A 24,203-nucleotide genomic window follows, 5' to 3' on the forward strand; every position below is an offset into this window, starting at 1 on the left:
AGAACAGTTGTGGAAAATCGTAAGTGTTGCTAAAACAATAAATATTACACACTCCAAAGACATTCATGTCCTCATATCTGAAACCTATGAATGTTACCTTGTATGTTCAAAGAAATTTAGCAAATGTGATTAGATTAAGGATTTTGAGGACAAGAGAGGATCCTGGATTATCTGGGTGAGACAGCAGAATCACAAGGTCCTATAATAGGGAGGGTGGAGGGTAACAGCGAGAGAGCAGCTGGGACTATGGAGAGGGATGCATGAGTAATGGGGGATGAGACTATAGAACAGACAATGTTGGGGCATCTTGATGAGGAAAAGCAGAAAATCAGATTCTCTTCCTTAGGAACCTCCAGAGGGAATGGAGCCCTACTGACTCCTTAATTTTAGCTCAGTGAGACTTCTGACCTTTAGAGCTATAGGATAATAGATTTGTGTTGTATCAATCCAGTATTGTTATGGTAATTTGTTTCATGAGCAATAGAAAACGAATGCAAGAGGAAGAGATGGCTTCAGTCTTTCTGAGTGCATGGCTGTCCTCTGTTCTCCAAAATATTTCCACCTTGCTATCATTTGCTGTCCATTTTGACAGGAGTTGGAGATCACTATATTGTAAGGGGAGGTAGCATCAGAATTCTTCTAAGATAGAGAATCTCTGGGGTCAAATCCTGTGATTTGCTCTTGTACAATATGTGTATCTGAGAGCCTAGGGGTCAGCTCTCACAGCAGATGAGAAAGGCCAGGTTGTTTGTTTTCATATATGGAGGGCAAATTAAATTTGCATGACACAATCTGAGAGGGAAGAATTGAGTCAGACAGATCGAAGAGAAAGAGGCATTTTGGAGGTCGAGGGAATCAAGATGTGTCTCAGCTCTGAAATCTAAAATACAGTCATTTGCAGTTTGTAGAGGCTCAGAGAGACTTGTGCTTTGATTAGAAAACTGCAAATAAAGCTAATTGAAGATTAAGGTGAGCACAGCATGAGTCAGAGGCCACAGGGTGCTGTGGATTCCAGACTGTCCTTATGGTTTCTTCTCCCTTTTTACAGGCTGTGGGCTCTTCTGTGAGATGAAAGTGGTCACATGGAAGGAACACACTAAGGTCAGATATATGTAGATTCAAATCCCAGCCCAGCCCACGCTGACCACGTGACTGTGCAAACCAACCATGAGCTCTGATAATTGTTTTTTTCAGCTGTGCACTGCAGCCCTGTGAACACCATGGAGTGTCCTGAGGGTTGAACCACATAATTCGCTTTGAAATGTGTGTGTGTGTGTATAATACATACATATATATATATACACACACATACACACACACACACACACACATATATATATATATCTCCAATCCCTTTTTATTTTATGCACTCTTGAGTATCATAGAATTAAGAGGCTGTGCAATATGTTAGTAGCCAGATGTGATTTAAAATCAAATTTTTCAATAGTTATTCTACAACAAACAGGTAACTGACTGTAGGCAGTGGGGCTCATTGTGTGTTATTTTCACCATAAAATCTCCCACCAATATTTATGTGTAGCATTTGAAAGATAAGATTACAGTTGACTATAACATCTTTAGTCTGCGTTTTCCCCGAGCCCATTTTGTTAGTGTCCACTCTTGGGTTCCTGAGGCTGTGGCCACAGGTCTGAGTTTTAAGTCCTTTCTTCCCACACTAGAGCCTTTCCTAAGACTTGGTCTGGCCTCCTCCATGCTGGAAATCCAGACCCACCTTCCACTTACCCTCCTCAGAATCCAGAACTAACACTCTGGAAGCCTTTCTTTGTAAACCTTCCAAATGCAACCTCTGTCAGGAACCCTGCATCCAGGGTAAAAGTGTAAGAGACAAAAACCATGGGGCAGGGCCTGGGATCCTAGGCCAGCTCTCCTCAGTCTTGTCCTCACTGATACTGAGTGGCGGGGACCCTGCTAGTGCAAAGGAGGGAGGGTCATCAAACGTCTCCAGAGTCTTTACTCAGCTAGACTCTGTTATAGTTAGAAGGAAAGGAAGCACATGCTAAATAAATAAAAGTAAATTATTTGTACCTGTATATATGTATTTGTAACATACCTTACAAATTAAATATATATCTATGACATTTCAGATATAAGTTGTATTAATACATTTGTATATACTGTGCATACATAATAAATATAATATGCCATTTCATGTAAATAAATATAATATTAATTGTTGTTCTAAGGTATGGTTTTAAACTTTGATAAGTTGAGCTTGAACATGAAAACCCAGCAATGGTGCCCCACCCCATGGCCCCTTCCCCACTACAGAGCCCAAAGGTCAGGAGACTCAGAACCCCCCTCATTTCCTTGCTGGGTCAAGCACTGACTCATAGATGGCTTTGGATGCTGAGAGATTCAATGGGAGTCTGGGGAACATGAAGCAGCAGGTGCGGAGGAGGTAGGGAGTGGGCCTCGGCTCCTGGTAGAGGGATGTTTTGTGCCCAGAGCTTACCGTGGACTTTTCCTCCCCTGGGCCCCTGATCGACAGAGCAGCACATGTGGCTCATAGAATTAGGTCATGTGTGGCTTATAAGACAGGATTACAGGGGTGATCACAGGACAAAAGCACCCCACAGCTCGTTAGCAGCCTCCCCTTTGATTGGAGCCATATGGGATCTCTCTAACCAGCTTCTACGGCTCACCCAGCTATTGAGACACTGTTCAGAATGGGTCATTTCTCCCCCATGCACAAACTTCTGAATACTTGTTATTTTATTGTCTGTTATCCAAGCACCACGATTTGTTGACCATGATGTTTCCCAAAGGATTCATGGAGTGAAGTGAGAACTAAGGTGTCAACACTGTGCCAGGATGTGAGAGAAACAAGGATCGAATCCCTGAAGACAAGGGCAGCTCGTGTGTGAGGTGAGGATGAATTGGCCTCATAAATTCAGAGCAGGATGTGGGAGAAAACACATTGACATTCTCCACTCCGTGATGCTCACCAGATGCACTGGAAGTTCCCACACAGAAGGTGGGAAGCAGGTGGGAAGAGAAGGGAGTTTGTGGTTTCAGAGCTGCCTCCCATTCTGCTCCACTGAGAAGGCCCCAGATCTTCAGCAGACCCCAGGCAGATGAGCAGCTGGGGTGAGATTTGTGTACCAGTAATGACAGGAGGAGGGGGCACATGCCCCCGGAAGGCAGTCTGGATGCTGATAGCCAGAATGACCAGAGCAGGCATGGTCTCCAGGGGGCATCAGGAGCTCAGAACCAGGCCTCAGTTCTGCTGAAGCTGGACTAGGATGCTGTTCATACCCTGGTCAGCCCAGCTGGTGACCCTCTCACCTGGGACACAGGGATAGGGGCTGGAGACAGGGTCCACACAATGTTGCCACTGGCATCTGAGTGAGGAACAAACATGAACATTCCCAAATATTAATACCAAAGAAGTAGTTCATTCCATTTGATTAAATTTCACTCAGGAAGCAAAACAGGCTGAAAACAAGTAAGTCTTTCTGCTTAATGCAAACAAACTGAGGATGAAGCCGGAGTCCTCCCTCCTCACCAGAGAGTCAGAACAGCAGCAGGAGAAGCAAAGTGGGGCCTCATGTCCAGGAGGGCCTCCTGAAGCTGATCCTGCTCAGAGTGGGTGGGGAGGGTGGATGAGTCTGCAGGGATTTTGACACCAAAATCGATGTGGCTGCATGGCTTAAACCACAGACATTTATTTCTAACACTTTAGGAGCCTGGAAAGTCCAAGATCAAGGTCCAGAAAGGTTTTCTTTCTGATGAGGACTCTCTCTTTAATTTGCAGATGCCACCTTCTGGCCATGTCCCAACATGACTGTCCCTCAGGGCACACAGGGAGGGTGGGGGAGGGACAGAGTTCTATGGTGTCTCTCTTCATAAGGACGCTAATCCTGTGGTGTCAGGATCCCGCCCTGATCACCTCTTTAACCCTAATTACCTCCTTATAGACTCTCTCCATCTGCAACCATACTGGAGGTAAGAGACTCCAAATCGGAATTTGTGAAACATAGTTCAGTCCATAAGCGGAGGGGTTTGGGGACCCAGCCAAGGTGGTAGGGAGGGGCCAGATCAGGCTTCCGGTCTCAGAGCACAGAGATTTCCCATCACTAAACTCACTGGCAGCTCCTCCCAGGCGAACCATGTCACGCAGGAGACCCCAGTCCAGCCTTAGGGCTCCGGGTCCCTAAGGGGACATGATCACTTTCACTTCCTCATTACTTTTAAGATCAGGGGGTCTATTTTTTGTTTATTATGGTGTTTGTCTGCCATCTATTGGCCACTTTCTAACATAGCATCTTACAGGATTTTAGATTCTAGGGTCCAATGAGTGTTGACTATGGATGAAATCTTTTCATGGGTATTCATGGAGTTGATCCTATGACATCCATCACTAGGACAGATTTTGTAGAAAACATGAAATGGTCCCTCCCCTCAGTAAACCAGTCATCTAGTTGAGGACAAACGGTATGCAGGAAAAATATTTGTCACAAAACAATTAGGGTGGCTAGATTCTGGGATCCATGTGACATGCCAAAGATGTGGTTCTGGAAAAAAGAGTGGGTTGTAAAGAACCCTGTAGGGCATAATGGCAGGGACTTGGGTGAGAAGCTGAAGGCCCCTGGTTTGGATCTGTCAACCCAGCCTCATTCCTCCCATCCCAGAACCACTTCCAGAGCAACTCTGAGAACCACAGTAGCTTTCCGAGCTGAGGAAGCATCCGGGGCCACCTGATCTTCCAAAAGAACAACTGCTGAGGTTTGTGCTGTCAGCTATAGCACTGCGAGTGATCAGATGTTATCATTTAAGTCTGTGCTAAGCAAAGTCGTTTTGTAAGATGATGAAAATGTCTATATTTCTGAAGTGCAATAGGCTAGTCATTAGTCACATGTGGTTACTGAGCACATGAAATGTTCCTGATGTAACTGAGAAGCTACATTTCTAATTTTAAGTATTTCTAATTGACATGTTTGTGGCTATGCACTGCTAGTGTTTACCACGTGGAACAGCACAGCTGTAGACAGTAATAACTAGTAATGTCATTGGGACACCCAAGCTTCTAACTGTTAAGCAAAGGTGTGTCCCAGGACCAGGGTACCAAGCTGGGGTGGGCCATGGCCAAGGTAGACAGAGCACATGGGTGGATCTCAGGAACCTTCCCTGGATTCTGCTCCTTCCAGGCCGGTGATAGAAAGTGCCTCTCTTGGAGACACTGATTGGGAAGTTGGAGACTGGGGCCCACATACTTGCCCATAGAATCCGAGGTGGAAACAAAACACAGATCTTCCCCAGTTAATGATGCCCCTCTCCATAGGCTTCCCAGCAGAGTCCTGCTGACTGATCAAGTAGGCGGTGAATGCTGGGCTCCCTGAACAATGGCCTCAATCTGAGCCATTGTTCCATGGGACATATGAACCCTGTCACATGGAGGCCCCATAGCTGAAACCAGGGAACTACAATGCAGAGGGCCAGAGCCCCATATCCAGTGTCCAGTGCTGCCCCTGCCTATGGTGATCCCAACTCAGAGGCAGAGACCGACCCAGTGATAAGGGCTTGAGTGGTGGGGAAGGGCTTTGGGAAACCTGCGAACTGTCAACAAAGGAAAGACCTGGCCTTCCGAATTCTGAACCAGGGAACATTCTATGCCATGGATGTGACCCAGACCAAGGTGTATGATATACGATATTACAGTAAATTTTAACTTTATGGGAATGAAAATCACAGAAGGCATCTGATTATTTTAGATCTTGTTGACTTTTTCAGTGCACAGTGGTCCCTGCCCTTCCTATAATGATCCTGTGGTCTTTGCTGTTTCTGTGGTCACCTGGCTGCCTCCTCACCACTGAGATGAATCTTCACTCTGACCCTGGGTCCTTCCCTGATGAGCACAAATAAATGGCCTCAGCCTCCAGACACCACATACCATTCCTGATTTTTACACAATGTGTCAACTACATAAATTATTCTATGCACTTTTATTATGCGGTTATTCTTCCTGCGTGGCTCTTTCCCCTACTGAATATCAGTACTTGGGACCCAAAACTGTCTTCTTTACTCATGTGCACCTAACCTTCACTGGTGGATTTTACTTCTTCCTGAAAATGCTGACATTAAGTGAAACTTTATTAAATGAAAAACTATGTTTGTTCTACTTTATTGGAAAAAAATATGGTGAGTTTCCCTTAACTAAAGACATTTAACTACTTTTATAGTTGAAAAAGCCAACTGGACATGGAAAAACATGTTTGTAGGAGTAACAAGCAAGGTCAGTAGCAGATCCACTACCACTGAACCTCCAGGAGCACCCCAAGATGGACTGGGAAGAATAGTTGGTGAGGAGCTTTGGGGCCTGATCTTCTTTCTACTGGTGCCAGTGTAAGTAGTTGCCAATGCCCTGACTCACTCAGCAGGTGATGGTGACTGTCTCCCCTGGAGTAACAGACAGGAAGGTTGGAGCCTGGCTCAGCACAACCTCACACCTGGAGACTGAAAATACACAGCAAGCATTAGCACAGCAGAGCTCTATGTATGTGGAAGTCACCACTAATGTAGTTAGGCAACAGGAAAGAAAATGAATTAAAATTGTGGATATAAAAAGCAAGCCAAAATTCACACAGTGCAGGGTTCCCAAAATTATGGATTGAAATTATACCCCCATCAAGCTTTGTGGAAATATTCTCACTTAGATCCCAGAGCAGCAGAAACCCAAGGAGTTGTGATGGCAACATCTTGCTGCCTTGACTTGTCAGTTTTGCTCATGCCACATTCTGAGAAATAGTCTGTTACAACATACAGGACCACTTCAATGTAAGAAGAATGATATATGCAATTATGGGGATGACCCCATATGGATTTAAATAACAGACATCACTGTTGTCAGAAGAGTGCCCTCCCCGCCCCTTCTGTGAGGGTGAGAGGCGCCCTCAGCTGCCACCTGTAGATGAGCGATGCTGTGGCTCCAGCAGGGCTTGACCACACCCAGGGCCCACCTGCAGAGTGAAGGCAGAGTCCATCACAGCCTGTGGGAGGGTCTGCAGTCATCTGGGGTGAACAGCAGCTCACATCTACAGTCTTGGCCCAGGGCTTTGTTAACTCTCCTGCTCTTTGTCCCAATGAGGGCTGAAGAAACTTTGATCCTGTGGACACTTCACAAAGCATCACTCTATATAGCACTATATTGATGTCATCATCTTGAGTAGACATGATGAACTGGACATTATAAGGACTCTGGATTTATTGTGAAAACACGTATGCTCTAGAGGGTGAAAAGCAATCCCCAAAATTTGAAAAGCCTGTCATACTGGGGAAGATGTAGTCTTTAGGAAAGGAATGTGAGTCATCTTCTTCAAGGCAAGGACAAATAATTGCACCTTACATCTCCGACCACTGAGAATGCAGCACAGTGTTGATAAGGCCTCACTAGAGTGTTGACATAACAAATTCCATGCCTGGGTCAACTACATCATCCCATTTATTAAACTAACTTGAAAGGCATCTCTTTGGAGTTAGCTCAGAGAAGGGAAAGGTTTTGATGCAGGTTTTGGCTTTTGATACAAGTGGCTCTGTCACCTGAGCCAAATGATCCAGCACATTGCTTGGTGCTAGATGCATCTGCATTAGATAGGGGCACTTTGTGAACTCTCTTGCAAACTTCAAAATTAAAAAAAAAAAGTCACAGCAGAAATCTCTAGGATTCTAGAGCAAGACCATGAAATGCCCAGAAAACAAGCAAAGAAACCGAAACCCCCAAAACTGTACTGTTCAAAATGAAGCTTCCATAATGTCACAGGGTCCTGATAGACATGCTTATGAGGAATTAAGTAGTTGTGTGGCTAAGCTGCCCCTCATAAACTGGGAATGTCATTCTCACCAATTTTTAAGGTCAGGTAAGTTTCAGCACCACTCAACATTAGAATGGAGATGTTACTTTGGGGACTGAATTTAAGCTGTTTCTTTTCCATGGACAGGTGCTCAAGTTCCCTGTATCACTTCCTTCTCTCACCCTAACACCTCTGCATCAGCTCACTCCTATGACCTCATGGGTTTCCCCAATCAGCTAACCAGGGGAGGACCAAAAAAAAAAAAAAAAAAAGACAAACAAACAAAAAAATAAAAACAAGCTAGGCTTCTTCTTGAATAGATTAGCACCATATATTTGTGCAAGTAATGTGGATTGTGCTCACACAATGGCCACAATCATAAGTGGCTGTGAAATATTCCCTTGAGTTACCGTGGACTTGAGCAGAGCATATCTTCATCCAATTATGTGGATAAAGAAGTGTCTTGAGTCAAGTATACACATGGATTCCTGAATAGCTGCTTGGCCAAGGTCCTGGAAAAGAAGCTTGGAAAATCAGAGACAAGAAGCTCAAGAGAAGAGGCATGGAGATACATTCATGTGAGAAAAAATTATGGCAGATAATTTAATTTATTATGTCAATACAGCAGAAAATATTGGCACAGATAAGACATCAAAGAATCATCCATACTGGAAGACTCATCTACCACTATGCAGATTAACTGTATCCAGCCTTTTCTCTTAACTTCCTCAGTATTTGCATAATAGATTCCTAAAGAGAGTAGCCATAAAGACCTGGGGGGCACTATGCACTTACACAATGATATGAGCCATGCCTTACCACTACCATCTCCAGCTGCATTGATCCCACTATCGCCACTTCTGGGAATCTGACTTCTCAGCAGTTGAGACAAATGTCATCAACAAGTGAGTGATAATTTGGGATATCAGATCACTGTCCCCTGGAGGTGGCTGTGATGCATCTTCACCTGGATTCTTTTGTATTCTAGATACATGTTTGCTTTTCCTGCCCACAGATAATTAGCTATTCTAGTGCTCAGAGAGTATACATTTTTCTGATATGGGAGCCTTCCAAATCAGGAATCTATATTTTGGGGGAAAAGGGAAATTCTAGACACATGATTATGGCATCCATTCATCCTACCAAATACATTATCCAAAGATGTCCACGTGGGTATAACATTCTACAAACTTTAGATGCTTTCCTTCAGGCAATGATGAATCTTTAAACAGATGACCACGATAGCTTGAATGAATGATCCAGGAAGCAAATGGATAAAAGTAGGAGCAAATTCTCTAATCATTCACAGGAACACAGCTGGGGGATACATGTTTCCAGTTATGCCATTCTAGACCCTGCTCACCACAGGTCCTGATAACCAGGAGTGGATGCTTCTAGTTGGGAACACAAGAGGAAATCCTAAACCTATGGTAATGCAGGGTTCCTCCCGCAAGTACAGAAAAAGGCAACCAAATAATTATCTATTTTAACAAAGTTAAATAGTAGAGCCAACATGTAGTGATAGTTTTCTGCCACTTCTTTGGTGAGAGGAGAATGTCTGGGAGTATGTCTGGACTGAGGGACAGTGAAGAACACATGTCATAATCAGACGGTGACTGTCCACACGTTAATATAAAGTAAAATTGGGAATAATTAAAAGGAAGTAAGAAAGGGAAAACATCTTTAAGTATCCAGTACTAGTGGGTGGCCAAGCCACAGCTCCAGATCTTCCAGAAGGAGTACTTATAAAGCAGGAGACTCCAATGCTCAACTTGCTACTTTCTTTTTTTTTTTTTTTTCAGCTTTGTGTCCTATGGTATACTTCCCTCAGCTGCATCTTTCATGTATGCTCGTTTTTGATTGCAGATCTGGAAATTACAAATCACTATTTTCAAGGTAACCATAGCCACATTAAAATTATTGTTGTCTGCTCTGACCCTAGTTCAGTTGATTAAAAATATTCGACCGAAATCCGGGCAGCTACAGGTATACAAATTACACTAGGATACTTGTAGGTAGAAGTAGAATAGCAAATGCTTTATCTGATTAAATATCTGCCTCTTTGCAGTCCAGCAGCCACGGCAGTGATATAAATAAGGGAGCTTGTTCAATGTTCAAAATTTCAAGCTGGCACCATAACACAATATCCAAAATGTCCAGATATCAATCAAAAAGCACTCTTCATACCCCAAACAAGGAAAACCTCAACATGAGTGAAAAAAGTCAATCAGTAAATAGTAACCTCTACCTAATAGGTGTGTAAAAATTATCTTGAAAGGATTTTAAAACAGCCATTATAAAAATGCATCACAGAACAATTGCAAACATGCTTGAATAATATGAAATAAAAGAAAACATCAGGAAGAAAATACAAAATGTAACCAAGGAAAAATGGAAATTTTAGAAATAAAAATAAGAAAACAGATCAACAGAAAAGATTAGCCAGAAAAAAACCCCAAAGTGCAGACTTAAAATTTAAAATAATAACATTAAATATGTAAACTATGAAATTTGAAAAGAGACAGAGATTGGTGAATCTATAAGAAAAGTCCCAACTATATGTTGTCTATTAGACACACATCAAATATAACAGTACAAGTAAGTTGAATACAAGAGAAAGAAAAAGTATATACCATACTAAGTTTCATAAAAAGAAATCAGAAGTCATTAATATCAATATCAGATATATAGACTACAGAGCCAAAGAAAATTACCAGGGACAGAAAGGTATATTACATGAAGAAGAAAGAGTTCTACAAGAAAACAAAGCAACTTTAAATGTGTATGCACCAAACAACAGAGCAACAAAGTGCATGTGGCAAAAATAAACAAACAAATAAACAAAAATTGCACTTGGAGAATTTAATCCTTCTTCTCAGCAATTGATAGGACAACTAATCAGAAACTGGCAAGGATAAAGATGCATTCAACAACATCATCAACCCACAGGATCAAACTGACAACTATAGAACACTCCAAACAACAATAGTGGAATTCAAACTTTTCCAAGTGCCGACAGAACATGTACCAAGATAGGCTGTATCCTGCCCACAGAACACTTCAACACATTTAAAATAATTACAATTATAGTAAGTGTGTACTCTGACCACAGAGAAATCAAACTAGAAATCGATCTTGAAAATATAATCAGAAAATTTTCAAACACTTGGAACATAAACCATATAGGTTGTTTTTTTTTGTTTTTTTTTTTTGTTTTTTTTCCAAAGAACTAGCTTTTAGTTTGCTTGGTGTTCACTATTCCTTCTCTGTTTTTAATGTTATAATTTTTGCTCTAATTTTTAGTATTTCTTTTCTTCAGGTTTTAAATCCTTTAATTTAAATCACTCCTGTTTCTGTAGTTTCATAAGGTAAATGTTGAGATTATTGATTTGATGCTTTTAGTTGTACACACACACATGTTGATGTATATTTGTACAAATGCATATGTATGTGCATGCCTGTATTAGTCTGTTTTGAATTAGTATAAAGGAATACCTGAAATTGGGCAATTTATAAAGAAAAGAGGCTTATTTGGCTCATGGTTGTGTAAGCTGTACTAACAAGGCACCAGTGTCTGTTCAGCTTCTGGTGATGCCTCTGGAAGCTTTTAATCATTGCAGAAAAGAAAGGGGAGCAGGAGTGTCACATGGTGAGAGAGAGAGAGCAAGAGAGTGAGGAAGAGGTGCCAGGCTCTTTATTTATTTTTTTTTAAATTTATTTATTATTATTATACTTTAAGTTGTAGGGTACATGTGCATAACGTGCAGGTTTGTTACATATGTATACTTGTGCCATGTTGGTGTGCTGCACCCATCAACTCGTCATTTACATCAGGTATAACTCCCAATGCAATCCCTCCCCCCTCCCCCCTCCCCCCTCCCCATGATAGGCCCCGGTGTGTGATGTTCCCCTTCCTGAGTCCAAGTGATCTCATTGTTCAGTTCCCACCTATGAGTGAGAACATGCGGTGTTTGGTTTTCTGGTCTTGTGATAGTTTGCTGAGAATGATGATTTCCAGCTGCATCCATGTCCCTACAAAGGACACAAACTCATCCTTTTTTATGGCTGCATAGTATTCCATGGTGTATATGTGCCACATTTTCTTAATCCAATCTGTCACTGATGGACATTTGGGTTGATTCCAAGTCTTTGCTATTGTGAATAGTGCTGCAATAAACATACGTGTGCATGTGTCTTTATAGCAGCATAATTTATAATCCTTTGGGTATATACCCAGTAATGGGATGGCTGGGTCATATGGTACATCTAGTTCTAGATCCTTGAGGAATCTCCATACTGTTTTCCATAATGGTTGAACTAGTTTACAATCCCACCAACAGTGTAAAAGTGTTCCTATTTCTCCACATCCTCTCCAGCACCTGTTGTTTCCTGACTTTTTAATGATCGCCATTCTAACTGGTGTGAGATGGTATCTCATTGTGGTTTTGATTTGCTCTTTAAAACATCCAGCTCTAGAGTCACCTAATATAGTGAGAACTCCCTCTTTGCCTTGGGAAGGGCACCAAGCCATTCATGAGAGATCTGCCTGCATAACAGAAACATCACCCTCAGGACCTACCTCCAACAGAAGGGGCATTTCAGCCTGAGGTTTGGAGGGGACAAACATCTGAATTATAACAATATGCACATGCATAGATGCATGCGTATTACCATAAATTCCCCTCTAAGCACTGCTGACCTCCTGCATGTAATTTTTTCCCTCATACCCCAAACTCTACTCACCTGCAAACGCGTCCACTTAATCTGCGTGTTTATTGTCCTCTCAATCCCGAAGTGAGCAACATTCACAAACTCCTCTTATATTATCCCTAATTTAGAAGGTCCCAAATCCATTTTGCATCAGTAAATCACAAAAGAATAGCATATGCTAAAAAACTCCAGGTCACTCCTAATCCCTCTCTTTCCTTCTCTTCTCCCATCTGGGAGGTTCATTGTCATTACTTCCAAAATAGAGTACCATATGCTTATGTTTTCAACAATCTGCACTAACCAAAGACTACTCCAGGATTCACTTTACCCAGTTGACTGTATTCCTTGCTCCTCATGGCCCAACTACAATCATCAATCTTTTAAAAAATAAATACTATCACAAGAATGCTCTATCTTCAAAGTATCCCACAGTGACCTACTATACTTAGAAAAGCATTTGCTCCCCAAAATAAACCAAAGCCTATTTTATTTCTCACTTGTCATGTTTTATGATCTTTAGGACACTGAGATCAAACAGTTCTCACCTGCTTCCTTTCTTGCTGTGTTTGCGAACCCTAAGATCACAATGGGAAGAAGCCTGGGCCCATCTGCTGACATCACTGCTCTTCCATCCAATGTTTACTCTTAACATGTGTGTTAATTTTTATGGTCATGTAACAAATTACCACAAATTTATTGGCTTAAGACTACAGCCGGCCGGGCGCGGTGGCTCAAGCCTGTAATCCTAGCACTTTGGGAGGCCGAGACGGGTGGATCACGAGGTCAGGAGATCGAGACCATCCTGGCTAAAACGGTGAAACCCCGTCTCTACTAAAAAATACAAAAAAACTAGCTGGGTGAGGCGGCGGGCGCCTGTAGTCCCAGCTACTGGGGAGGCTGAGGCAGGAGAATGGCCTGAACCCGGGAGGCGGAGCTTGCAGTGAGCTGAGATCCGGCCACTGCGCTCCAGCCTGGGGGACAGAGCAAGACTCCGTCTCAAAAAAAAAAAAAAAGACTACAGCCATTTATAATCTCCTGGTTTCTGAGTCAGGAGTGTGCACACGGCTTAGTTGTTTCTGTCCTTAAGGTTTTTTATTTATTTATTTGTCTGTTTATTTACTTTTATTTCAATGGGATTTTGGGGAATAGGTGGTATTTGGTTACATGAATAAGTTCTTTAGTGGTGATTTCTGAGATTTTGTCGCACTCATAACCCAAGCAATGTATGCTGTACCCAGTGTATAGTCTTTTATCTCTTGCCAGTCCCTTCACATTCCCCCAAGTCCCCAAAATCCAATGTATCATTCTTATAGCTTTGTGTCCCCATAGCTTAGCTCCCACATATGAGTGAGAACATATGATGCTTGGTTTTCCATTCCTGAGTTACTTCACTTAGAATAATTGCCTCCAGTTCCATCCAAGTGGTTGAAATAATATTATTTCATTCCTTTTTATGGCTGAGTAGTATTCTACTATATATATGTGTGTGTGTGTATATATGTATGTATGTGTATATATGTATGTATATATATACATATATCTATGTATACATAGGTGTGTATATAGTATATATACTATATATACTGTGTAGTGTATATAGTATATATAGTGTATATAGTGTATATAGTATATATACATGTATATATGTATGTGTATATATATGTATATATACATATATATATGGCATTTGAGCTGGTCTCATATTTTTCCAATTGCAAATTGTGCTGCTGTAAACACGCATGTGCAAGTATCTTTTTTGTATAATGGCTTCTTTTCCTCTGGGTAGATACCTAGTAGTGGATTGCTGGATCAGATAGGTCTACTTTTAGTTCATTAAGGAATCACCACACTGTTTTCCATAGTGCTTATACTAGTTAAATTCTAGCCCACAGTGTAAAAGCATTCCCACTTCATGGCATTCACCCCAACATCTATAACTTTTTGCTTTTCTGATTATGCCCATTCTTGCAGGAGTGAGGTGGTATTGCACTGTAGTTTTGATTTGCATTTCCCTGATAATTAGTGATGTTGAGTTTTTTCCATATGTTTGTTAACCATTTGTATATCTTCTTTTGAGAATTGTCTATTCATGTCCTTAGCCCACTTGCTGATAGGACTGTTTGTTGTTTCTTGCTGATTTTTTTGAGTTCTTTGTAAATTCTGGATATTAGTCCTTTGTTGGTGGTATAGATCATGAAGATTTTCTCCCACTCTGTGGGTTCTCTGTTAACTCTGCTGATTATTTCTTTTACTGTGCAGAAGCTTTTTAGTTTAATAAGTCCCATCTACTTATCTTTCTTTTTCTTGCATTTCTTTTGGAGTTTCTGGTCATGAAGTCTTTGCCCAGGCCAACGTCTAGAAGCGTTTTCAAATGTTGTCTCCTTGAATCTTTATAATTTCAGGTCTTAGATTTAAGTCTTTGATCCATCTTGAATTTATTTTACATAAGGTGAGAGATGACCCAAAAAGGTCCTAGAATTGGTAAATGAATTCAGAAAGGTTTCAGGACACAAAATTAATGTACACAAATCAGTAGCTCTGCTATATACCAATAGCGACCAAGCTGAGAGTCAAATCAAGAACTCAACCCCTTTCATGATAGCTCCAAAAACAGAGAAATACTTAGGAAAATACCTAACTCAGGACGTGAAAGATCTCTACAAGGAAAACTACAAGAAACTGTTGATAGAAATCATAGATGACACAAACAAATGGAAACACATCCCACGCTCATGGATAGGTAGAATCAATATCGTGAAAATGGCCATACTGCCAAAAGCAATCTATACATTCAGTACAGTTCCCAAAGGCATACCACCATCCTTCATCACAGAACTAGAAAATAAACTCTCCTAAAATTCATATGGAATCAAAAAAGAAGCCCAAATAACCAAGGCAAGACTAAGCCAAAAGAACAAATCTGGAGGCATCACATTACCGAACTTCATGCTATACTACAAGGTCATAGTCACCCAAACAGCATGGTACTCATATAAAAATAGATGCATAAACCAATGGAACACAATAGAGAACCCAGAAATAAAGTAATACTTACAGTATACTAATCCTTGACAAAGTGAATAGAAACATAAAGTGGGGAAAGGATATACTATTCAACAAAAGGTGCTCAGATAATTGGCAAGTCACATGTAGAAGAATGTCCATAAGGTTTTACAAGACTTTACCACAGTATAGACTGCATTCTCACCTGAGACTCACCTGAGTACACATGCACTTTAAAGCTCTTTCAGATTGCTGTAGAACTAATTTCCTTGCATGGTCTATGACTTAGGACTTCAACTTCTTATTGGATCCTGGCTGAAGGTTGTTCTCAGGTCCTAGATGCTGTGGGCAATTCCCTGCCATGTGATCTTCCCATAAGCAATGTACACATGGCTCTGTGCTTGCTCAAGAAAAGCATGGAGTGTCTCACTCCAGTCTGCTAGGACAGACGGTTATATAATACAACACAATCATTGGAAATACATCTCATCACTCCTGCCATACTATATTGGTTAAAAGTGAGTCCTAGATTCTGCCTGCTCTCTGTGGGAGTAGAATATACAAGGCTGTGACTCATCAGGGAGAGGGTCATGCTAGGGTGTTCCAGCATCTTCAGCTTTTTCAAGTATCAGAGTACTGATACTGGGTGAGAAATCTGTCCCACATCCACTGACACTGAGTAGACCTGGCACCCCAGGGCACCTGGGAATCATCCTTTATAAGAGGTGTTTTAGGCTGACTCATCTTCTGTTGGTGGTGTGCAACATTAACAAAATATCTTAATTTGTCCTATTAAGTATATCCTGACATGTCTTTGAAGTTCCTTAATTACAGGCATCATAAGCCAATTCTGTCCAAATATATTCAAAGTTTATATTTAATAATAGAAAAACAGATTATAAAGTAGTCTGCAAAACAAGGCTCAGAGCAATAATGTCAATACTCAACTTCTTCAGCGTCATGCTGGGTTAGCTGAGACCATTTGCATGAGTGATAGAACAGGTACTGGATGCCAGATACTGCTGTGAGCACTATTGGCCTGCTGCCTCTAGAAATGTGCACAGGGCCAAGGCTACAACCATAGGACTCAAAATATAAATATAATATACCATTTTTGTTTGTTAATTCGAATGCTTATTACTTCTACCATTACATAATACCATAATTGATAGTCTCCATTCTGGATAAAAATATTATTAGAGCACTCTTTAAATGTGGTATATTTAAAGCATACCTTTCTATGTATTTATTACTGGAATACAAAATCATACATGGTATCAAATACTGTAAACTCTGAAATAATTACCATAATTTTTTCAGATATTTTTCCTTCATTTTCAACATAGATGTGATCATATCATGTGCATTTTATTGATTGTTCTCAACATCAATTTCTTCTATTAATAATATAATAACAAAGTTGGCATTCTCCCATTTTAACTTAATTTAAAATGTAAAAGTAAAAGGAATGAGGTAGTCGTTCTTAGAAGAGAAACAAAAGCAATTCAACAAAAGCAGGAAAAAAATAATAAATTTTAAAAATCATGTTTATAATGACAACCTAGTACTATAGACAAAATACACCAAATTACCTAAAATTTCATGGGAGATATGCACCATTTTAGGTCAATTGATGTTTTTCTCTCATTGAGTTATTTTAGGAAACTTGCCAACTGTTGAGTGTGGGTGGAGATTCCAGCGTGGCCCAAGCAGAGGGACTCTATGAGGAAGGAGAACCCACGTAAGTTTGGCACTTCTTGGAGCTGCTTTAACAGAATAGGCAAGAGCTGAGTTCTTAACACCAGGCTGGATTTCATATTGAGAAATTTTCTGAGGTGTGGGTTAGGAAGAGTAGCTGGTGACTGGATGAGAAACGTAAAGTGAAAGCTCTCATATTCTCCTGAGTTTTCCTTCTACTCCTGCACTGATTGTCCTTCATGCAGGTCTAAAATATAGGTCTTAGGTTTCTATCATGAATCTCCTACTGATCTTCCCAGCCATAGCTCAGCCCTAGTTAACATTTTAACTAATATGATATAAGGCATCTCCTGTATGACCATTCTCTCTCGTTTCATCCTCAGATATAGGACATACGTAAAATCAATTTTTGGAAGCTCACCTATGTCTTGCTGGGTTGACTAGGAAGGTGTGACATGACCTAACCTTAGGTCCTAAGGTGATATGACCCAACCTCACTTTTGCACGGGAACTTCTGTAACCCTTGAGTCACTAAATTCCTAGAGCCCCACAATAAGCACAGCGACCTTATGAACCTGCAGTGGCATCAGGGCACAGCCTTGAAGGGCACGCAGGGGTCTATTCAACACCTTGATTCTTTCCAAGAAATACTTACAAGTTTCCATCTTGGTTAGTAGTTCAACTCCAACCACACCAGTATAGGGACCCCAGCAAACATGAGCAACAGAGCTGGGTTTGCACCAACACTTGACCTCTGCCACATGTCCTTCATGCTTGCTTTCACTGCTGCTGTCCAAAATCTTAATATTCTTATTTTGTATTAGGCAAAAAATTGCCATGCGTTATCCAATTTTTTTCAAAATTCTGTTGGGTATGGCATAAAACACGCATGCTGCCTAATTCTTCCAAACTTGAATATTTATTTCTAAAACCCTTGATTTGCAATTCAAAATCCTCACCTTTTATTTCAACCTGCTGTGCCTGAGACTGGTCAAACACATTGGACACATGACTTTTGTTTTTAAGTGGATTTAACAAAGTCAACCTAGTAGCCCAAAAACAGGAATGTACATTGTTTGACATGGGTAATTCCTGAAATCGTGGTGTAAAATGCTATGCCTGACCCTTTGCTGGAGAGAGACATATGCTAAGAAAATGTGGAAGTGTGAAGGTGAGGAAGAAGAGAAACAGTTTTTATGTTACTAAACAAACCCGGCTGCGTCTATAACCAGTAACTATTCAAACAAAAGAAAATCCAAAAAAAAATATCAGTCTTAGGTTGACATGAAGTAGCCTTAATTACAAAGTCGTTACACTGAATCCTTTCAGTTGAAAAATAGATGTAGGAAAGGCTAGGAGGATTTAGATGAACTTTCATTCAGTTTTCTCCATTATCATGTCTGGTTGCTCAGTGAGCACTTGGACCCCACCATTCTCCTGCGGTTCGGCCTGAGGTGTAGCCCCAAGACTCATAGGAGCAGCTTCCTGCAACTCATCCCCCTGAATTCTTTACTGTTTTGCCCTCTATGGTGCCTGCTCCCCCGACAAACAACACATGTGGGCAGCTGGGCCACCCAGCAGAGAGGTTTGTGTTCGGGGCTGTACCACTGTGGGGGATCTTTTGTACTTTGCATGCAGTAATAAACACCAACATCCTCAGGCTCCACCCTGCTGATTTTCAGTGTGAAATCTGTGCCTGACCCACTGCCACTGAACCTGTCTGGGACCCCAGATTCCCGATTGGTAACTTTATAGATCAGGAGCCGTGGAGATTGGCCTGGCTTCTGCAGGTACCAATGCAAATAGGTGTTTCCATTACTATGCAGAAGGCTCTGACTAGACCTGCAGGAGATGGAGGCCGGCTCTCCAGGGGTGACGGGCAGCGAGAGTGGAGTCTGGGTCATCACAACATCCCCACTGGATCCTGAAGTAATGAGAGAGAAGTGCAAGATTATAAACAAACATTACGAGGCATTTTCATTATTTGTTTTCTGTTACGTTTTTCATGAAAATCATTATTTTTGTGAGTGCATTTTTGGTTTGTATCCCAAAACATCCAATTTCACAAAGAATCAAATTTTTGAGGCAAAAGGGAGTCAGTTGAATTATCTCACACCATCCACCTCTTTCTGTGTCAGAATCTTCTCCAGATCACAGGCCCCTGCTCCTTCTAGAATCTTTCTCACTGTCACTGATTTAAACACCACATGCCCCACCCTGGAGGACAAGACACATCTAACATGGGACAGAATACCCATGAAAGGCAGCAGGGCCCCAAGAGCTCACCCTCCCACTCCATTCTCCTCCTCCTTCTCCCTTCCATCCTTACCAGGGACCCAGAGCATCAACAGCCCGAGGAGCTGAGCAGGGAGTCTCATCGTGAGAAGATGAACTGAGGAGTCCTGATCAGTCAAGGCAAGGGTAGAGCTGAGTTTTATCTCAGAGTCACAAGGGAAGGTCCTCCCGAGGGAACAGTATGCAAATCCCCTGGTGGGTGCAGCAGTGTGGAAAGAGCCAAGGGGAGTGTGCAGGGACTCTGTTGTGAGCAAAGTGACATAAAATATCTTCTGCATTTGAAGGACCATAATAAAGATAAAGTTGATATTGCCTGAGTGGCAGAAGTGACATATTTAAATGTTTCCTTTCATTTTCTTTAATAGATTTTTATTTTTTTCTCACTTTCTCAGGCATGTTTTACACTTCTCTTTAATAGGTTGAGTTTTATTAAAATTTGATTATTCTTTTCAATGTTAATTTAAGAGTCTGGTTTCTGTCTTTTTTAAGTTTTTTTTCCTTAATGGAGATAAAACACATAGAGTAAAGCTCACCAAACTTAAAAGTGCAACTGACTAAAGTTTATGTATATTCACTCTCCAGATGAAACCCTAGAAAATTCCAAATACTCCTGATGCTTCCCTCATGCACCATCTTAGTTATTTCTTCTTCTATCCCAACCATGCTAACTGTCATTCAGGCATTCTGGTGTCTATCACAATAGATTGCGTTTTTCTGGACTGAAAAGTCACATGGATTGAAAGAGTATTTTTTGGTTTGCTTTCATTTTTCTGTTGTTGTTGTCTAACTTCTTTCTTGCTGCTTTTTTTGTGTGTGCTGTGTGGGGTGGCTTCAATCCTACCCCTGGGCTTGAGTGCTGACTGCTTTTATTTCCTGAAATTGTGAAGAACTTCCTCCTGAATATCTTGTAAGAAATATCTGCTATTTAATTTTAGTTTTCTTTTCTTTCTTTCTTTCTTTTTTTTTTTTTCTTTTTGAGATAGAGTCTCACTCTTTTACCCGGACTGGAGTGCAATGCCACCATCTCGGCTCACTGCAACATCCGCCTCTCGGGTACAAGCAATTCTCCTGCCTCAGCCTCTGAAGTAGCTGGGATTACAGGCAGGCACCGCTATGCCCAGCTAATTTTTGTATGTTTAGTAGAGACTGGGTTTTACCATGTTGGTCAGGCTGGTCTAAAACTCCTGACCTCGTGATCAGCCCGCCTCAGCCTCCCATAGTGCTGACATTACAGGTGTGAGCCACCGTGCCTGGCCTTTTCTTTTATTGTTGAAGGATATTTTCACTAGAAATAGAATTCTTGGCTGCCTTTTTTCCCCCTGGAAGTTGATTATCTTCTATACTCCCTGGGTTACAATAAAATATTAGTCAATGGTTTTATTATTGTTTCCCTGAGTTTTTATACTGTGTCGGTTTTTTCTTGATGCATTAAGTTTTCTCCTCTTTGTCTTTCAACATTTTTACTATAATATATTTAGTTATGAATCTCATAGTGTTTATTCTAACAGACATTATTGAATTTCTTTAATCTACACATTAATGCATTTCATTACTTTTGAAAAGTTGCTACAGTCCTTTCTTCAAATATTTTTTCAGGTACTTTTTCTCTTTTGTTTTTATTCTCTCAGTATTGGTCACAATTCTCTTTTTCTTCGAATGTTTGGTTTTTATTTTAAAACTGTACATTTTAGATCATGTGTTTCTGGATTCTATTTTATTGTCCTGAGCATTGTTAAATATATTTTAATAACTTGCCTGGACCTATACTGAAGAATCTACTGCTCCCTCCCCAACCCCCTACCATGATGTTTGATCACTGATATCTCTGTTAATTTTTAATTCTTAATTTAAATATTTAGCTTAGATTTATAAAATCTGCATATGTGTTTGCTTAGTGGTCACTCATGATTTGGGCAGAAGTTTTGCTCAAGTATCTGGAACTCATAAATCTACCTTCTCCCATTCCATCTGTGTGTGGCCTGAAAAGTGCATGCAAGATGCAATCACTTCTTACCTCCCTGTGTTTTTACTTATCACTACGCCTCCTTCAATCTCTGTTATTCATACTTGCAGCTTTTAAGTCACCAGGAATTTGTGCAGAGATTATCTCAGCAATTCTATAACTGTCTTAAACCAGAAGTGGACTAGTAACTTTCAGCTGGGGTACCACTTGCCCCAGCTAGGGCTCTCATCTTAAACTAACAAAGCTGTGGTCTTGCACAGTCCGTTTCCTGCATAGTTCATCACAGTTAGCTGGAAACACTAAAGGATCTTGTTCCACAACAGCTCACGTCCACTCTCTTTGATGGCAAGCTGCTGGTTTCTGCAGCCATCCTCATGTTGGAAAATCTCCAGTTCTGCAATTCATGTTGACTAAGCTGGAGTGAAAGGGATCTGTTCCAGGCAAAAGACCTCTGACTAAGCTGGAGCGAAAGGGAGCTGTTCCAGGCAAAAGACCTCTGACTAAGCTGGAGTGAAAGGGAGCTGTTCCAGGCAAAAGGCCTCAAACATTTCCTGTCCTTACCCAGAGCACTACACTTTCTTATAAAGATATACATTTAAAAATTTTTTTAAGCTTTGCCAATTTCCACAGTGCTGAAATAGGATTGATATTTTTTAGCTTTATACTTATATTTGGGTTTGTTGTTTATTTTTGCTGAGGCTTTAATAAACTCTTTGTGACACCATAAACAGAGATGTCTTGTAAACTGAATTTAAATGACTATAATAGCCACATTGAAAGGGAATGGGGATATTTACAAAAATAAATAATTTTGAAATTGAGAATTTGAACTCTATACCGTCAGTTTAAAGAGAAACCAAACTCTTAACAAATAGAAAACTGTAATCCCCAGACTTCACATTCTCAGATGAACACACAGTCAATTTGTAAAATGCCTTATACACATTCTAGGACTGAGAATATAAATAAATATACTCTACATGAAGACAGACAAGATTGTCTTTAACAGACATAAGAAACACAAAAAGGAAAAGGTGGAAAATATGATGACCCTTGTGAAATTATTTAATTAGAATCCATATGTTTTGTAGTTTTGTAGATATATTTTAATTAATTTTGAAATGCTTTTAAACTTAAAATTTAAATAATACAGTAAAGATTGTTCCCCTATACTCTTCCTGTAGCTTCTTCTAGTGTTAGCATCAAGCATAATTACGGTGTTTAAGTACCAATACCAGAAAATTAACAGAGATACACTGCTATTAGTTAAGTAAATTGCAATCTCCTTCAGATTTCACTGATTTTTCCAATAGTGCCCTTTTTACATTCCAGGGTAAAATCCAAGATAGTATATGACAGTGAGTTATTGTTTCCTTACTGTTTCCCAAAGTGTGACAAATTTTTTAAATTTTGTTTATCTTTCAGGATCTTGAAACTGTTGAAGTGCACTGGCCAGTTACTTTGGAGAATATCCGTTAACTTGGGTTTATTTGAAGTCTTCTATTGACTAGAATCACATTTCTTTTTTATTTTTAACAAAAGTAAAAATACACATGGGATGTGCCTTCGATGTATATCAGGAGTTAAATAATGTCCACATGTCCTATTACTGGTGGTGATGAATGAATACAACCAATGAAATCTGTTTTAGAAGGAAGTCTTGGACAAAGCTAACTGAGACAGCTGCTTCTACTACTCTTTGTATTTGGTCATATGCAGACTTTTGGATAAATAATTTTTTTCTGTCAGATCCTGTTTCTTCTCATGCTTTCTAGGCTTTAATCCTTTTAAAGCTTACTGCACAATGGAGAATATTAAATTAATTAATTAATATTGACTTTAATAAATGAATAAAGAAATATTAGCTCTTAAATGACTAAGTTTTCTATCATGGCCATTTACCACGAAAATGTTAATAGTCTGAAGAAAACAAAAGAGAAATGGGATTTATTAAAACATGGTAGTATCCACAAATGAACAGCTGTTCTTGAGTCAACTGTTTGGATAAACAAATAGAATTTTCCGTGACTTGGAATATTGCAGGAACCAAATGGACAGCTGCAGCACACACTGAGCTACTTCTACGGAGAAGATTCAGATACCATCGGTGTTGTATTAGGATGTGCACAGTTCAGACACTGTGTCTGGAAATATGAGATTATGTCCCTTCGTTAAAGAATGTGTGACTACATATGCATGGCTACAATCATTTGTAGAAATATGTACTTTTCCAAATTTTTGGGGTTTTATCATAAGATTCAATGGAATTATGTATTTGAATAGTAGTGAAACAAAAATATTATATGGAACTGGAAATTTTTGAGTATATACAGAGAGGCTATCAGAGAAAGGCTAACCATACTTTACTGGATACAGTTAATCTGCCTGGGACTTTTGGAGGAAATGGCTGAAAAGAAATGTGTTTGAAGAAGTACGATGTGGGTTAAAAAAATCAAATACTCACAACTTGAAAATTCTTTCCAGCGAAAGCAGATGACTTTACAAAAAGGTGAAGTGATGTTTCAGTTTACCAAATCACCCTCATACATACCCTTTCACTTTTCCTTTTTTGCCTTTTCATTGGGTAAAATTTTGGTAGTGAATGGTGAGAAGAAATGCACTGGACAGATCTGGGTGAGTATAATCAAAGGCTGAGCATTTTAGAAGAGATCAAGACCAAATCACTAGGATTTTAAACACTGTGAGCTGGTTAATGAATAAAATCT

At 40.3% G+C, this 24,203-nt stretch overlaps 2 long non-coding RNA genes across 3 annotated transcripts in view; both read left to right on the forward strand.

Moving 5' to 3' along the window:
- The window catches only part of LOC139357926 (uncharacterized), a 108,567-nt gene that overhangs the window by 33,012 nt on the left and 51,352 nt on the right, over positions 1-24,203 (forward strand). The window lies entirely within an intron of this gene.
- LOC105471733 (uncharacterized) lies at positions 1,047-23,331 on the forward strand. 2 transcript variants are annotated; one of them, XR_011611974.1, is made up of 5 exons: positions 1,047-1,101; positions 2,787-2,886; positions 9,611-9,704; positions 17,183-17,262; positions 22,903-23,331. It is a non-coding gene; the product is annotated as an uncharacterized lncRNA (long non-coding RNA). The 2 variants fall into 2 exon arrangements; XR_011611973.1 differs by lacking the exons at positions 1,047-1,101; positions 2,787-2,886 and adding exons at positions 4,651-4,746; positions 6,201-6,363.

The sequence above is a fragment of the Macaca nemestrina genome, chromosome 13 (genome assembly GCF_043159975.1).
Source record: "Macaca nemestrina isolate mMacNem1 chromosome 13, mMacNem.hap1, whole genome shotgun sequence".
Lineage (NCBI taxonomy): Eukaryota > Metazoa > Chordata > Mammalia > Primates > Cercopithecidae > Macaca > Macaca nemestrina.